Below are 17307 nucleotides of genomic sequence, written 5' to 3'. Positions count from 1 at the left end.
TTTCATCAACAGTTGCGCGGGGGGGATCCCAGTCAGTGAGTGCGGACGAGATCTGTATGCCAGCAGCAGTCGCGACAGGCGACCCTGCAGTGTGGGACCTTGGATTTTAAGCATGCCTTGTTTAATGATTTGCACTGCTCTCTCCGCCTGGCCATTGGAGGCCGGCTTGAACGGTGCCGTCTTGACGTGATTTATGCCGTGGTCAATTATAAAGTCTTGGAATTCTGCGCTGGTGAAGCACGGACCATTGTCACTGACGAATATGTCAGGGATTCCGTGCATTGCAAACATGGTTGCGAGGCTCTCCACAGTGGTGGAGGTTGTGCTCGAGTTTAAAATGGTGCATTCGATCCACTTTGAAAATACATCTACAACTACGAGGAACATTTTGCCCATGAATGGGCCTGCATAGTCTACATGCAACCGCGACCACGGTTTGGTCGGCCAGGGCCAGGGGCTCAGTGGAGCCTCCCTGGGGGCATTGCTGAGTTGGGCACAAATGGTGCACCTTCGGACGCAGAGCTCCAAGTCCGCGCCAATACCAGGCCACCAGATGTGGGATCTGGCTATGGCATTCATGAGAATGATTCCCGGGTGCTCGCGGTGGAGCTCCTGGACAAATGCCTCTCTGCTGCGCAGAGGCATGACTACTGGCTGCCCCACATCAGGCAGTCTGCTTGTAGTGATAGCTCATGCATGCGCCTGTGAAAGGGTTTTAATTCCTCAGGGCAGGCATCGCGAGCCTCTGCCCAGTCACCGGTTAGGACACCTCTTTTTACTAAGGATAACGTGGGGTCGCTGGCCGTCCAGGCTCTGATTTGGCGAGCCGTCATGGGCGAACCTGTGGACTCAAAGGCATTGATTGCCATGACTATCTCACAGTCCTGTTCATCAGACCCTTCCGTGGTCGCCAGGTGTAGCCTGCTGAGCGCGTCGGCATAGTTGTCTGTGCCTGGCCTGTGCCTTATGGTATAGTCATAGGACGCCAGCATGAGTGCCCACCGTTGAATTCGCGCCGAGGCGTTGGCATTTATTGCCTTGCTCTCGGATAGGAGGGACGTGAGGGGCTTGTGGTCGGTTTCTAATGCGAACTTGGCCCCGAAAAGGTATTGGTGCATCTTTTTGACACCGTACACGCATTCGAGCACCTCCTTCTCTACCATTCCATACCCATGCTCCACCCGCAAAAGTAACCTGGAGGCATAAGCTATGGGTTGTAATTTACCCGCACTATTGACATGTTGCAAAATGCACCCGACCCCATACGCTGACGCATCGCATGTGAGAACTAGCTTTTTACCTGGGTCAAAGAAAGTCAAAACACTGTTGGAACACAGAAGGTTGCGTGCCTTATTGAAGGCGTGTTCCTGGGCGTCCCTCAAAACCAATCGCACCCCTTCCTGAGTAGCACGTGGAGAGGCTCCAGCAGCGTGCTTAAGTTCTGCATAAAGTTCCCAAAGTAATTGAGTAGCCCGAGAAAGGTGCGCAGTTCTGAGACATTCCAGGGCCTGGGTGCCAGGCGAATTGCTTCTGTTTTGGACTCTGTTGGGCGGATTCCATCAGCGGCAATCCTTCTGCCCAAAAATTCAACCTCGGGTGCGAGAAACAGGCACTTAGATTTCTTGACTCGTACGCCTACCCGATCCAACCGCTTTAGTACTTCCTCCAAATTACGGAGATGGGAGTCGGTGTCCCTGCCCGTGATAAGTATGTCGTCTTGAAATACAACCGTTCCCGGGGATGGACTTGAGCAGAATCTCCATGTTGCGCTGGAATATGGCAGCTGCCGACCTGATGCCGAATGGGCATCGATTGTACATGAAAAGGCCTCGATGTGTGGTGAGTAGCTTGGATTCCTCGGTCAATTCTTGTGTCATATATGCAGATGTGAGGTCTAATTTTGAGAAAAGTTTACCTCCAGCCAATGTGGCAAATAAGTCCTCCGCTCTGGGCAGCGGATACGGGTCCTGTAGGGAGACTCTGTTTATGGTAGATTTGTAGTCCCTACAGATTCGTATGGATCCATCAGGCTTCATGACTGGGACGATGGGACTTGCCCAGTGTCCAAAATCCACAGGTGATATAATGTCTTCCCGCAGAAGCCTGTCTAGTTCGTGTTCAATCTTTTCCATCATCACATAGGATACAGCTCTGGCCTTGTGATGGACCGGTCTAGCATCCTGTGTGATGTAGATTTTGACTTTGGCCCCTTTGAAAGTGCCCACACCTGGCTGAAAGAGATGTTCAAATCGCTTTATAACTGTTGAGCAGGAGGCCTGTTCCTCTAATGACATGGCATGGACATCATCCCATTTCCAGTTTAGTTTAGCCAGCCAGCTTCTCCCCAGCAGTGCTGGGGGGTCTCCGGGGACAATCCACAGGGGAAGTCGGTTCACTGTCCCTTTGTGTGTGACAGAGAGCATGGCGCTGCCGAGGACTGGTATGATTTCTTTGGTATAGGTCCTTAGTTTGGTGTCGACCCTTGTGAGTTTTGGTCTGTCTCTTTTATGCGGTCACAGTTGTTCAAATTGTTAAGCGCCCATGAGAGATTGACTCGCTCCCGTATCCAGCTCCATGTTGACAGATATCCCGTTGAGTAGGACCCTCATCATTATAGGAGGTGTCCTGTTGTAGGAGCAGTGGCCATTGATCGTGTTGACCCGCTCTACATCGGTGTCCCGGGTACTGTCCCCACCGTCTTCTGGTCCGCTTTCCGACCCATCCGATTCGTATACCAGCCGAGCTGCCGTTTTTTTGCACATGCGGGCCAAATGCCCTGTATATTCACAATTTCTGCAAACAGCCTGCTGAAATCGACATCCCCTTGACGAGTGCCCAACCCCACACCTCCAGCACAGACCTGTTCCATTGTTCAAAGTGTTCCCAAAGAATGAGCTGCGTCTGGCTGATCTCTCTTGAGCTTCTCTCAGTTTGTCGTTGATTGCTCGCATTGTGGGTTGATGAGGTGTGAACGGCCGTTCCTGTGGCCCTTGATGGCTTCTGCCTGCTGTCGAGAGCCTGTTTTCCCGGTTTTGTCTGTGTGTGGGGGTAGCAGCTTGTTTAGTGCTGTGAACTTCTTGTTCCGATATTTCGTTAGTTGTCGTACCTGTATTGTAAATCAACCTCGTTTCTCCTTCCCCTACCAAGAATGTATGTGCAACCAGTGCTGCTGCCTCTAAGGTCAAGTTCTTGGTCTCTATGAGCTTTCGGAATATGCCTGCGTGGCCTATTCCTTCAATGAAAAAGTCTCTCAGCATTTCTCTCCTCAGTTCATCGGAGAACTCACATAAACTAGCCAACTCCGAAGTTCCGCCACGAAGTCGGGTATGCTCTGGCCCATACAGCGTCTGTAGTTGTAGAACCTGTGTCTGGCCATGTGTAGGCTGCTCGCTGGCTTCAGATGGTCTCTTACCAGTGTGCTCAATTCTTCAAACGACTTGCTTGCTGGTTTCTCGGGTGCCAACAGATTCTTCATTAAAGCATATGTTTTCGAACCACAGCTGGTCAAGAGATGGGCTCTTCTCTTGTCTGCCTTATCATTGCCTAACCAGTCTTTGGTTACAAAGCTTTGCTGGAGCCTTTCTATAAAGTCCTCCCAATTGTCTCCCGCATTGTACTTTTCATCTGATCCGTTGTTCGCCATTCTGTGGATTCTGTAATCCCGTAACTTGTCGCCACTGTAAAGTCCTGTCCCCTCAATACAGATTCACACGAGGCATGTAGTGAAGTCAAGGTCACTCTGGACCTGCACCTTTATTTTCCAGCTCTGGAATGCTGCACTTGCCTGAGACCTGTCCTTATATACCTGTCTCTTGCAAGTGCACCCCTGGTGGTAAGGTATGCTGGTGGTTACAGGTCATATCTTATTACAGTCATGTATAGCATATTAGGATACAGTTATATATAATAATGTAAGATACATGACACTCTCACTCTGCGTGTCTCTTTCTCTGGTTCTCTCCCGCAATCTCTCTCTGGTTCCCTCACCCTGTCTCTCTCTCTGGTTCTCTCTCTCTCTGGTTCTCTCTCTCTCTCTGTCCCTCTCTGGTTCTCTCATTCTGTCTCACTCTCATTCTTCTCTCTCTGGTCCTCTCACCCTCTCTCTCTCTCTTTCTGTCTCTCTCTCTCTCTCTGTCTCTGGCTCTCTCTCTCTCTCTCTCTCTCTGCCTCTGGTTCCCTCTCTCACTCTCTCTCGCTCTCTGGATCCCTCACACTGCCCCTCTCTCTCTCTCTGGTTCTCTCACTGTCTCACTCTCATTCTCTCTCTCTCTCTCTCTCTCTCTGGTCACCTCACCCTCTCGCTCTCTCTCTCTCTGGTTCTCTCTGTGTCTCTCTATGTCTCTGGCTCTCTCTCTCTCTCTCTCTCTCTATCTATCTCTGGTTCCCTCTCTCACTCTCTCTCGCTCTCTGGATCCCTCACCCTGCCCCTCTCTCTCTGGTTATCTCACTCTGTCTCTCTCTCTGGATCCCTCACCCTGCCCCGCTCTCTCTCTCTTGTTCTCTCTCGCTCTCTGGTTCTCTCACTCCCCCTCTCTGTTTCTAGTTCTCTCTCTGTGTCTCACTATCTCTGTCTCTCTCTGGTTCTATCTCTCTCTCTCTTTCTGGTGTTCCCTCTCTCTCTCTCCCTCTTCCATATGTAAATATATATGTGTATATATGGTTCATTCACTCTCTCACAATGGTTCTTGTACTATCTCTTTTTCTGGCTCTCTCTCTCTGTGGTTCGCTCACTTTCTTTCTGTGTGATTCTTGCACTCAGTCTCTCTCTGGTTTTCTCACTCTCTCTCTTGCAGGGAACATTAAGGCGGATTGCAAAAGTTTCTATAGGTATGTAAAGAGAAAAAGGTTAGTAAAGACAAACGTAGGTCCCCTGCAGTCAGAATCAGGGGAAGTCATAACGGGGAACAAAGAAATGGCAGACCAATTGAACAAGTACTTTGGTTCAGTATTCACTAAGGAGGACACAAACAACCTTCCGGATATAAAAGTGGTCAGAGGGTCTATTAAGGAGGAGGAACTGAGGGAAATCTTTATTAGTCGGGAAATTGTGTTGGGGAAATTGATGGGATTGAAGGCCGATAAATCCCCAGGGCCTGATGGACTGCATCCCAGAGTACTTAAGGAGGTGGCCTTGGAAATAGCGGATGCATTGACAGTCATTTTCCAACATTCCATTGACTCTGGATCAGTTCCTATCGAGTGGAGGGTAGCCAATGTAACCCCACTTTTTAAAAAAGGAGGGAGAGAGAAAGCAGGGAATTATAGACCGGTCAGCCTGACCTCAGTAGTGGGTAAAATGATGGAATCAATTATTAAGGATGTCATAGCAGCGTATTTGGAAAATGGTGACATGATAGGTCCAAGTCAGCATGGATTTGTGAAAGGGAGATCATGCTTGACAAATCTTCTGGAATTTTTTGAGGATGTTTCCAATAAAGTGGACAAAGGAGTACCAGTTGATGTGGTATATTTGGACTTTCAGAAGGCTTTCGACAAGGTCCCACACAGGAGATTAATGTGCAAAGTTAAAGCACATGGGATTGGGGGTAGTGTGCTGACGTGGATTGAGAACTGGTTGTCAGACAGGAAGCAAAGAGTAGGAGTAAATGGGTACTTTTCGGAATGGCAGGCAGTGACTAGTGGGGTACCGCAGGGTTCTGTGCTGGGGCCCCAGCTGTTTACATTGTACATTAATGATTTAGACGAGGGGATTAAATGTAGTATCTCCAAATTTGCGGATGACACTAAGTTAGGTGGCAGTGTGAGCTGCGAGGAGGATGCTATGAGGCTACAGAGTGACTTGGATAGGTTAGGTGAGTGGGCAAATGCATGGCAGATGAAGTATAATGTGGATAAATGTGAGGTTATCCACTTTGGTGGTAAAAACAGAGAGACAGACTATTATCTGAATGGTGACAGATTAGGAAAAGGGAAGGTGCAACGAGACCTGGGTGTCATGGTACATCAGTCATTGAAGGTTGGCATGCAGGTACAGCAGGCGGTTAAGAAAGCAAATGGCATGTTGGCCTTCATAGCGAGGGGATTTGAGTACAGGGGCAGGGAGGTTTTGCTACAGTTGTACAGGGCCTTGGTGAGGCCACACCTGGAGTATTGTGTACAGTTTTGGTCTCCTAACTTGAGGAAGGACATACTTGCTATTGAGGGAGTGCAGCGAAGATTCACCAGACTGATTCCCGGGATGGTGGGACTGACCTATCAAGAAAGACTGGATCAACTGGGCTTGTATTCACTGGAGTTCAGAAGAGTGAGAGGGGACCTCATAGAAACGTTTAAAATTCTGACGGGTTTGGACAGGTTGGATGCAGGAAGAATGTTCCCAATGTTGGGGAAGTCCAGAACCAGGGGTCACAGTCTAAGGATAAGGGGTAAGCCATTTAGGACCGAGATAAGGAGAAACTTCTTCACCCAGAGAGTGGTGAACCTGTGGAATTCTCTACCACAGGAAGTAGTTGAGGCCAATTCACTAAATATATTCAAAAGGGAGTTAGATGAAGTCCTTACTACTCGGGGGATCAAGGGGTATGGCGTGAAAGCAGGAAGTGGGTACTGAAGTTTCATGTTCAGCCATGAACTCGTTGAATGGCGGTGCAGGCTAGAAGGGCTGAATGGCCTGCTCCTGCACCTATTTTCTATGTTTCTATGTTTCTATGTTTCTCTCATTATGGTTCTCTCACTCCCTCTCTCTCTCTCTCGCTCTCTGCCTGGCCTTATAAAAACACAAGAACATAAGAAATAGGAGCAGGAGTAGGCCATTTGGTCCATCGAACCTGCTCCGCCATTCAATCAGATCATGGCTGATCTGATCATGGACTCAGCTCCACTTCCCTGCCCGCTCCCCATAACCCTTTACTCCCTTATCGCTCAAAAATCTGTCTATCTCCGCCTTAAATTTATTCCATGTCCCAGCCTCCACAGCTCTCTGGGGCAGAAAATTCCACAGATTTACAACCCTCTGAGAGAAGAAATTTCTCCTCATCTCAGTTTTAAATGGGTGGCACCTTATTCTAAGACTATATCCCCTAGTTTTAGTTTCCCCTATGAATGGAAATATCCTCTCTGCATCCACCTTGTCGAGCCCCCTCATTATCTTATAAGTTTCAATAAGATCGCATCTCATTCTTCTGAACTCCAATTTGTATAGGCCCAACCTACTCAACTTATCCTCATAAGTCAACCCGCTCATCTCTGGAATCAACCTAGCGAATGTTCTCTGAACAGCCTCCAATGCAAGTATATCCTTCCTTAAATAAGGAGACCAAATCTGTACGCAGTACTCTAGGTGTGGCCTCACAAATACCCTGTACAGTTGTAGCAGGACATCTCTGCTTTTATACTCTATCCCCCTTGCAATAAAGGGCAATATTCCATTTGGCTTTCTGATTACTTGCTGTACCTAACTTTTTGTGTTTCATGCACACGGACCCCCAGTCCCTCTGACGTCAGCACTTTGCAATTTTTCTCCATTTAACTTATAATTTGCTTTCCTATTATTTCTGTTAAAGTGGTTAACCTCTTATTTTTCCACATTATACTCCATCTGCCAAATTTTTGCCCACTCACTTAGCCTGTCTATATCCCTTTTTTGTGTCCTCCTCACAATTTGCTTTCCCACCCATCTTTGTATCATCAGCAAACTTGGCTACATTACACTCGGTCCCTTCGTCCAAGTCATTAATATAGATTGTAAATAGTTGAGGACCCAGCATCGATTCCTGCGACATCCCACTAGTTACTGTTTGCCAACCGGAAAATGATCCATTTATTCCGACTTTCTGTTTTCTGTTAGTTAGCCAATCCTCTATCCGCACTAATATATTACTCCCAATCCCGTGAAATATTATCTTGTGTAGTAACCTTTTATGTGGCACCTTATCGATTGCCTTCTGGAAATCCAAATACACCACATCCACTGGTTCCCCCTTATCGACCCTGCTCATTACATCCTCAAAGAACTCCAGCAGATTTGTCAAACATGATTTCCCTTTCATAAAACCATGCCGACTCTGCTTGATTGAATCATGCTTTTCCAAATGTCCCGGTACTGCTTCCTTAATAATGGACTCCAACATTTTCCCAATGTCAGATGTTAGGCTAACTGGTCTATACTTTCCTGCTTTTTGTCTGCCTCCTCTCTCTCTCTCTCACTATGGTTATGTCACTCTGTATGGTTCTTGCACTCTCGTTCTCTCTCTTTCTGGTTCGCTCTCTCTCTCTGTCTTTCTCTCTCTCTCTGCCTGGTCTTCTCGCTCTCCCTCTCTCTCTATGGTTCTCATTCTCTCTCTCTCACTGGTTCTCTCACTCTCTCTCTGATTCTCTCTCTGTCTGCCTGTTTCTCTTTGTGTCTTTTTCTCTCTCACTCACACTCTCTCTGGTTCTCCTCTCACTCTGTCTCTCTCTCTATGGTTCCCTTACACTCTCTCTTTTGTTCTCTCTCTCTGTCTGTCTCTCTCTCTGTCTGTCTGTCTCTCTCTATGTCTTTTTCTCTCTCACTCTTACTCTCTCTCTGGATGGCTCCCTTTCTCTCGCTCTCTCTCTGTATGGTTCTCTTGCTCTGCGTCCATTAGATATGACGGGGACAATAATGTGGGGCCGTGTATTATTGGCTCTGAAAGCCACAGGGCTCCACTTGCTCAAAGTGTTCATTGCCCCAAACTGTGGCCAGCAGCATGTGGTCTGCTGGAAGTCTGTGCATAAAGCTCACTGAGGCTGGTTGGCTCTTTTTTGACTGACACGGACACGATGGGCTGAATGACCTCCTTTTCTGTGGTACACATCTACGATTCTATGAGAGTGTCTTATCAGCACAAGACTCTTCTGGGATGTGTGTGTGTGTGTCTCTCTCTCTCTATTTGTATACAATGGCTGCACCCTGGGGCAATCAGCAGCACTTTTGCAACAGCGATGATCATCATAAAGAAACCACAAGAAGGCATTGTTCAGCCTGAGATGTCATTTGCTGAACAGGCAATGATTTGTTACCTCCCCTGGGTTCCTTTGACAGAATAATCTTTTTTTTCATCCCCTATCTAAAATCATTCTCTGCAGTATTACCACTCCGTACAATACTGCATAGATTCACAGAACTCAAGGAGGCAGGATAGGCCCCTGCGGCCCATACCCACAGGATAGGCTCCCACAGCCCATGCCCCCCCTTCCCCCCCACAGGATAGGCCCTTCCAGCCCATACTCACAGAATAGGCCCCTCCAGCCCATACCCACAGGCTCTGCTCTCATAGCCCATACCCCCCCCCCCCCCTCCTCCCCCCCCCCACAGGATAGACCCCTCCAGCCCGTACCCACAGGATAGGCCCCTCCAGCCCATAGCCACAGGATAGGCTCCCACAGCCCGTACCCCCCTTCCCCCCCCCAACCCCCACAGGATAGGCCTCTCCAGCCCATACCCAAAGGATAAGCCCCTCCAGCCCATACCCAAAGGATAAGCCCCTCCAGTCCATACCCAAAGGATAAGCCCCTCCAGCCCATACCCAAAGGATAAGCCCCTCCAGCCCATACCCAAAGGATAAGCCCCTCCAGCCCATACCCACAGGATAGGCCCCTCCAGCCCATACCCAAAGGATAAGCCCCTCCAGCCCATACCCACAGGATAGGCCCCTCCAGCCCATACCCAAAGGATAAGCCCCTCCAGCCCATACCCAAAGGATAAGCCCCTCCAGCCCATACCCACAGGATAGGCCCCTCCAGCCCATACCCACAGGCTCGGCTCCCACAGCCCATATCCCCCCCACAGGATAGGCCACTCCGGCCCATTTCAGTAGTGGAGGCAGGATGGCATTGCTCTTCCTAGCCCTGTATCCGTGTTGTTGCATGTTGTCCCAAAATGTGACTGGGAGTTGGTTCAATCCCCCTCTGTGCTCAGGTAGCTGGTGTGAACTGGTGCAGCAGCCGAGGTTCAAAGGTTGGCCTTAGCTCCCTGGACAGGGAGGGGAGGACTGGCCAAAATTCCTACTCCAATCGACTTGGAGCAAGCCTGACTAGAGAGTGTTCCCGTGTGAAAACCTGGTGGATAGGATTAGGCTCGGCTGTGGACCCTCTCCCTCACATGGGTCAAGCAGCTTGGCACAGACATCAGGAGTGGCTGGTTGGTGAGGTACTGGAGGACCCCTGGAACAGCATCCCAGCAAAGAGTCAAAGAGGGGAAGTGGGCAGGCCAGATAATGGATGGCTAAAGGAAGAGAAGCTATTGCTGATCATGCCCTGACCTGGGTCTGCGATCCTCCTGGATGATACTTTTCTCCTCTGATCTCCAGGGTTGGCTCTGGCTCAGTGGGTAGCACACTTGCCTCTGAGTCAGAAGGTTGTGGGTTCAAGTCCCACTCCATGAACTTGAGCACATAAATCTAGGCTGATAGTCCAGTGTAGAGCTGAGGGAGTGCTGCACTGTCGGAGGTGCCGTCTTTCAGATGAGATGTTAAAACGAGGCCCCGTCTTCCCTCTCAAGTGGATGTAAAAGATCCCATGGCACTATTTCATGGAATGTTGGCCTTTATTGCAAGGGGGATAGAGTATAAAAGCAGAGAAGTCTTGCTACAACTGTACAGGGTATTGGCGAGGCCACAACTGGAGTACTGCGTACAGATTTGGTCTCCGTATTTAAGGATATACTTGCATTGAAGGCTGTTCAGAGAAGGTTCACTCGGTTGATCCCGGAGATGAGGGGGTTGACTTATGAAGATAGGTTGAGTAGTTTGGGCCCATACTCATTAGAGTTCAGAAGATTGAGAGGTGATCTTGTCAAAACATATAAGATAATGAGGAGGCTCGACAAGGTGGATGCAGAGAGGATATTTCCACTCATAGGGGAATCTAAAACTAAAGGGCCTAGTCTCAGAATAAGGGGCTGCCCATTTAAAACTGAGATGAGGAGGAATTTCTTCTCTCAGAGGGTTGTAAATCTGTGGAATTCTCTGCCCCAGAGAGTTGTGGAGGCTGGGTAATTGAATATATTTAAGGTGGAGATTGACAGATTTTTGAAAGATAAGGGAATAAAGGGTTATGGGGAAAAACATAGAAAATAGGTGCAGGAGTAGGCCATTCGGCCCTTCGAGCCTGCACCACCATTCAATATGATCATGGCTGATCATTCAACTTCAGTACCCCATTCCAGTTTTCTCTCTATACCCCTTGATCCCTTTAGCCATAAGAGCCACATCTAACTCCCTTTTGAATATATCTAACGAACTGGCCTCTTCAACTTTCTGTGGTAGAGAATTCCACAGGTTCACCACTCTCTGGGTGAAGATGTTTCTCATCATCTCGGTCCTAAATGGCTTATCCCTTATTCTTAGACTGTGACCCCTGGTTCTGAACTTCCCCAACATCGGGAACATTCTTCCTGGATCTAACCTGTCTAATCCTGTCAGAATTTGATATGTTCTATGAGATCCCCTCTCATTCTTCTAAATTCCAGTGAATATAAGCCTAGTTGATCCAATCTTTCTTCATATGTCAGTCCTGCCATTTCCGGAATCAGTCTGGTGAACCTTCGCTGCACTCCCTCAATAGCAGGAATGTCCTTCCTCAGATTCGGAGACCAAAACTGTACACAATCTTCAAGGTGTGGCCTCACCAAGGCCCTGTACAACTGCAGTAAGACCTCCCTGCTCCTATACTCAAATGCTCTCGCTATGAAGGCCAACATGTCATTTGCCTTCTTCACCGTCTGCTGTACCTGCATGCCAACTTTCAATGACTGATGTACCATGACACCCAGGTCTCGTTGCACCTCCCGCTTTCCTAATCTGCTGCCATTGAGATAATATTCCGCCTCCCAGTTTTTGCCACCAAAGTGGATAACCTCACATTTATCCACATTATACTGCATCTGCCATGCATTTGCCCACTCACCTAACCTGTCCAAGTCACCCTGCAGCCTCTTAGCATCCCCCTCACAGCTCACACAGCCACCCAGCTTAGTGTCATCTGCAAACTTGGAGATATTACACTCAATTCCTTCATCTAAATCATTGATGTATATTGTAAATAGCTGGGGTCCCAGCACAGAACCTTGCGGTACCCCACTAGTCACTGCCTGCCATTCTGAAAAGGTCCTGTTTATCCCGACTCTTTGCTTCCTGTCTGTCAACCAGTTCTCTATCCACGTCAATACATTACCCCCAATACCATGTGCTTTAATTTGTAATCTCTTGTGTGGGACCTTGTCAAAAGCCTTTTGAAAGTCCAAATACACCAAATCCACTGGTCCTTCCTTGTCCACTCTATTAGTTACATCCTCAAAAAATTCTAGAAGTTTTGTCAAGCATGATTTTCCTTTCATAAATCCATGCTGACTTGGACCGATCCTGTCACTGCTTTCCAAATGCGCTGTTATTACGTCTTTAATAATTGATTCCAACATTTTCCCCACTACCGATGTCAGGCTAACCGGTCTATAATTCCATGTTTTCTCTCTCCCTCCTTTTTTAAAAAGTGGGGTTACATTACATAAAAACATAAGAATTAGGAACAGGAGTAGGCCATCTAGCCTGCTCTTTCAATAAGATCATGGCTGATCTGGCCGTGGACTCAGCTCCACTTACCCGCCCTCTCCCCGTAACCCTTAATTCCCTTATTGGTTAAAAATCTATTGGTTAGCTAATCTCTAATCCATAGGAGCTGATCCAGAGTCTATAGGAGTCCATGAAGTGGAGCTGAGTCCATGATCAGATCAGCCATGATCTTTTTAAATAGTGGAGCAGGCTCGAGGGGTCAAGTGGCCTACTCCTGCTCCTATTTCTTATGTTATGTTCTTAAGAGCATGGGAGTTATCCCTGGTGTCCTGACCAATATTTATCCCTCAATCAACATAACAAAACCAGATTATCTGGTCATTATTTGTGGAAGTTTGCTGTGCGCAAATTTCACACATTACAACAGTGACTAGACTCCAAAAGTACTTCATTGGGTGTAAAGCGCTTTAAGACATCCAGTGGTCATGAAAGACGCTATAGAAATACAAGTATTTCTTTCTGTTGCATGTCACTTTACTTTGCTGATGTACAATGGGACGCAAGGCGCAAATATGCAAATAAAGTAGCTTAATAACTGCAAATGACTTTAACGAGTTTACACTGGCAACAACTGAAGCAAAGCTGGCACCAAGCCAACCTGAGACATTAGTCACAGTTTGGAGGCAGAATGCTTCACAATGAAGTGATTCATCAAAAAGGCTGCACAAGTCATTTGCACAGAGCAAAACAATCATTGAAGAGCCAGGTTAAACCGGGCCAATAATCTAATCAAATGAAACAAAAAGCCCAGAAGGTAGCTGAATAACCAGCTCAGCTTAACGTTTCATCCAAGTAATGACCCCAGCGACAGGGCTATGGGGAAAGAGCAGGGGAACGGGACTAATTCGCCAAGGCTTCTTCGGCAGCACCTCCTAAACCCACGACCTCTACCACCTCAAAGGACAAGGGCAGCAGGCGCATGGGAACACCATCACCTGCAAGTTCCCCTCCAAATCACACACCATCCTGACTTGGAGATATATCAGCTATTCCTTCATCATCACTAGATCAAAATCCAGGAACTCCCTCCCTAACAGCACTGTGGGAGTACCTTCATTGTGGGTGACTGCTCACCACCACCTTCTCAAAGGCAAGTAGGAATGGGCAATAAATGCCGGCCTTGTCAGCGATGCCCACATCCCATGAAGGAATATTAGAAAAAAAATTGGATAGTTCTACCAAATTGCCAGCATAGGCCTGATGTGATGTATGGCCTCTTTTTGCCCTCATTCTGTGATTCTATGACAATCCGGCACTCCCTCAGTACTGTCCTGGCATAGTTCATCAGCTCAAATCCTTGACTGGGACTTTGTGACGATCGTCCAACTGAACTACCAACTGAGCTAACATGCCACTTGTGAGAGACATTCCTCTCATCACAGCACACCCCACATAGAGACAGACCAACCCCTCAATGCAATGCATCCCACACAATCCACCCTCTCACTGGAGCATACTTTGCAAAATGAGCACCTCTTCACTACAGCAGGTGACACAGAGATCACCCTCTTACTGCAGCACACAGGGAGGAGAAGGAAGAGGACGGAGCAAAGGGACCCCTGACTGCTCCAAAAAGAGAGTGGATGGCAGTGGTCTGTACTGCATGCTGTTATTTTTCAGTAAAATACACTTGAGTTTGTGCCATGTGGGTCTCCACCAACAGGCCCCAGACGGCCTGGTGCTTCACTAGTTCCAATGTCACAGGGGAGAAATTTGCCTTGTTTGCGACTCCCATTAACCAAGTGGGGGGGAGGGGGGCATGCTAATGGGGGAGTTAGCTGTAATGCCCCACACCCACCGGTAGCGACCGCGAGCCGCTGCGCCGGCGATGGTGTCATCATCGGCGTGCGCAGCTGCCCGTTTTCACCCCCGCAGCGGAACTTGGGCAGCGCCCCGTGAGGCTGCGGTGGGCGATGTTAGTGCCAGCCTCACGGGTCACAAACCGGCCGCACTCCGCTCGCGGGGCGAAATGTAAAGGGGAGGTGCGCGGCGCCATTTTCTTTTCCCGGCCGACTTACCGGTCCGGCCTTCTGTTGCCTATTTCGCGGGGGTTCGTGCCGCGATGGTGCGGCCACGGCACTCCCCCTTCTGTGCCGGGCTGTGGCCACGGCACCCCTGCATCCCCGGTGACCTAGTGATGGCCTCTTGCCCCACTGCAGAGCTCGTAGCGTGCCCTCTCCTTTAACAGCAGGAGAGGGCCATGTGCTCACGCCAGCGCTACGTTGGGAGGTCGGGTAGCGCTGGAAACTTTGCGCGCTTACTGCGTCCGACATTGCGCTCCACTTCTTCTCGGGGCGATAATCCCGATTTCGTGGCCGGGGCGGGACTTCCACACCGGGCGCTGGAAGTCTCGCCTTGCCTCGACTACCGCCCCCAAACGGGGCGTTACTGAATTTCACCCCGTTCTGATTGGAGGATGTACTTCAGCCACATGGTTATTATGGGAGGGGTTTCACTTCACCAGCACCTTGCAGCTAGTAATGAGAATGTGCTGGCCCGCTCTGTGTTGGGTGGGGGTAGGGTGGAGGGGGGGAGGCGGAGGAAGGGGGAGCCTGTAATGAATTTTCTTCCTGGGTACTTTGCTTAAGAATTCATAGCAACACATTGCTATTAAGAACGAGTTGGTTTATGAGCAAAGGTTTAACAATCACACTACACCTTACCAGTCCATCCACCAGGCTCACAACTGCATGCCTCATTGCGGATCCCCTGAACCCAACTGGCTGGGGTTTTATTGAGTCTTGTGAACATCACATGACTGGATAGGCCACTCACAACTTAACAACTCTACAACTATTTTGAGTAGAAACTTTAAATCAAGTGCCTGGAACAACTCCACAATTATTTTTGTGAGTCTATAAATACGGTGCCCCCTTGTTAACGGGGGGCACTAAAACCGGCAAATTAAACAAATTAAACTTTAAACTTTAACGATCAAATTAAAATTTGGTTGCCAGGGGTGATGATGCATTCCAGTCCCACCGGTGCCCACCTCTCGCGGAAGGCCCCGAGCGTACCGGTGGATTCCGTGTGCTCCATCGCCGGGGACACCCTGGTTCGGATGTAACCGCGGAAGAGAGGCAGGCAGGCGGGCTGAACGATTCCCTTGACCGCCCGCTGCCTGTACCAGTTGATGGCCCCCTTGGCCAGGCCCAGGAGCAGTCCTACGAGGAGGCCTTCCGACCTGCCCGCTCCCCTCCGCACAGGATGCCCAAAAATCAGGAGTGTGGGTCTGAAGTGCAACCAGAATTTGAGAAGCAGCCCCTTCAAATAGAGGAACAGGGTCTGCAATCTGACACACTCCACATAAACGTGGAACACGGACTCTTCCAGACCGCAGAAATTGCAGGCGGCCTGGGAGTCTGTGAACCGACTTAAAAACCGATTGCACGGGACTTCCCCGTGCTACACCCTCCAGGCCAAGTCCCCAATAAATAAACCTGTGAGCATTCTCACAGGTGCCCACACTACAGAGCCCTTTCTCCCCAGTGGGCAGGCCTGGGCAGCACTGAGCTTGGTGCTCTGGGAGCGTGAGGCTTGCCACGTTCCTAGTGGGCTGCTTTCCAGAAACAGTGGAGAAAAGTGCTTTTCTCACCACAGCTCCTCCAGTTGGCTTCTGGTGCGACAGGATGTAATTTACGCGCAGGGCGCCGTGCGTGTAACATAGGATTCTGTATTTGTACCCACTGGCTATGAAAAGCATCAGCCCCATGCAACATGACCGCAAGAGTTGGAACTCTTCCCCACGATCCCCAACTCTTAACGTTTTGCTACGTTAAAAGCTCTATACAAATGCAAGTTATTATTGTTGTTGTAAACAGTCCCAGATTCCAGGGCCAATCACATTGCTGTGGTTCCCCTGTTTGCACAACGACTCCATAAACTATGAATGGGAATGTGCATTTACAGTGTGATGGTGCAGCTAAGTACACAATGACCTCACAAAATATCTATGTGTATGTGCCCTTAATCGCACAGTGACTTCATAAACGGACACCTGTATGTATAACAGCTTCATAAAATGTGAGTACATTCTTGAGAACCCAATGAAAGCTATAAAGTACTTTGGTTTTAAGTCAAATGGAAACAGTATGAGAGTTAAAAACAGACATGAGGTGATACAAAAATGCTTTCAGTGAATTCCAATGAATTTTTAAAGCCGTCAGTGGTGATGGTGTCAACGATTCTCCATCCCATGACTGCTGAGGCGTTAAGTGCACTGCTTGGCGAGCTAACGGGTCGCGCAGATCAGGAAGGCCCCTGGTTTGAGCCCCGGTCTGTGCCGATTGTCGTCACGGCAGCAGTGAGGATCCTAGCCATTCCTTTCCCACCCTTGGAACAGGGAGCGGGGATAAATCAGTCCGGGCCTCATCCCCTGATCACTACACAGTGACCCCTGCTGGACACCAGGGGAAGGAAACGATCCGGCTTTTTAAAATGGATGCTCGGGATTTGGGCTTCGAACGCAAGGCCGGAATTTGTTGCCCATCCTTAGTTGCCTTGAGAAAGTGGTGTCGGGTTGCCTTCTTGATCCGCTGGTAGCCATTTGATCGAAGTGAGGAGCTCGCTAGGCCAGTCCAGAGGGCAGCTGAGAGTCAACCAGGATGGTGTGGGGCTGAAGTCACATATAGTCCTGATTGTGATGATTCTTCCCCCGGATCGCCTGACAACAGGTCACTGGGCTAGACTTTCCACTTCACATCGCCCATCTATGGCCCATCTATCGCCCAAAATGGACCTCTATCACCCATTTTGAGCA

Source organism: Pristiophorus japonicus, chromosome 8 (assembly GCF_044704955.1).
Source record: "Pristiophorus japonicus isolate sPriJap1 chromosome 8, sPriJap1.hap1, whole genome shotgun sequence".
Lineage (NCBI taxonomy): Eukaryota > Metazoa > Chordata > Chondrichthyes > Pristiophoridae > Pristiophorus > Pristiophorus japonicus.
This window is presented reverse-complemented; position numbering follows the sequence as displayed.